The sequence below is a fragment of the Nanorana parkeri genome, unplaced genomic scaffold (assembly GCF_000935625.1).
Source record: "Nanorana parkeri isolate BGI_ZX_2015 unplaced genomic scaffold, ASM93562v1 scaffold2563, whole genome shotgun sequence".
Taxonomy (NCBI): domain Eukaryota; kingdom Metazoa; phylum Chordata; class Amphibia; order Anura; family Dicroglossidae; genus Nanorana; species Nanorana parkeri.
In genome coordinates, this window is record NW_017308831.1 from 94,551 (window position 1) to 95,568 (window position 1,018).

Consider the following 1,018-nt stretch of genomic DNA (forward strand, 5'->3'; position numbering starts at 1 on the left):
CCACCTTAGAGCCCGCACAGCCCACCTTGGAGCCCGCACAGCCCATCTTAGAGCCCACACAGCCCACCTTAAAGCCTGCACAGCCCACACAGCCCACCTTAGAGCCCACACAGCCCACCTTAGAGCCCGCACAGCCCACCTTAAAGCCTGCACAGCCCACCTTAGAGCCCGCACAGGCCACCTTAGAGCCCGCACAGCCCACCTTAGAGCCCGCATAGGCCACCTTAGAGCCCGCACAGCCCACCTTAGAGCCCGCACAGCCCACCTTAGAGCCCGCACAGCCCACCTTAAAGCCCGCACAGCCCACCTTAAAGCCCGCACAGGCCATCTGGAAACATCAGGGCGCCAACCCAGAAAAGCACACAGTATGTAGCTTCATCTTACTTTGTATTGCTGTATAATGTATTGCTGGGATTTGTAGTCCTCTATAGCCGGTCTCCTTACTCCCTCCCCCGGCCGCCTCTCCTCGCTCTCTACTCTATATTCTCAAAAAAATAAAAAATAAATGGCCGTGCGCTGCGCTAGAGTGTTCGGGTTTCACTTGAAGAAAAGGTGGAGCCGTTACAACTGTGCAAGAATGAAGGGAAAGCCGGCGTTCCCCTTTAGCACATCCACCGGCCTCTCACATAATATGAAGTGTAGGTGTCGGATTGATGTCCGTTCTCGGCAGTATTTCCAGGAAAGGTTCATCCACCCGTGTGACAGGAGTGTGGAGACCCCTGACAATCCTTCCACCAGGGAGAAATAAAGCCTAATGGCGGAGCAATGAGCCGCGCCGTGTACCTGTCAGAGACGGCAGCGATTGAGCGGTAATGACATCGCGCTCGTCGCAAAAAAACAGACAGGTGACATATTCCTGAGTCCCAATTAAACGTCGACCTGTCAGTGCTAACAAGCCCCCCCGTCCCGGCCGCGTCTCTGCTCCCGTATTAAACGCATGGCGGGCAGATAAACAGGATTCACACACGTCTGTGCCAGCGCTGCCTTGTCACACAGGTCCCCAATTTAAACCAAACAG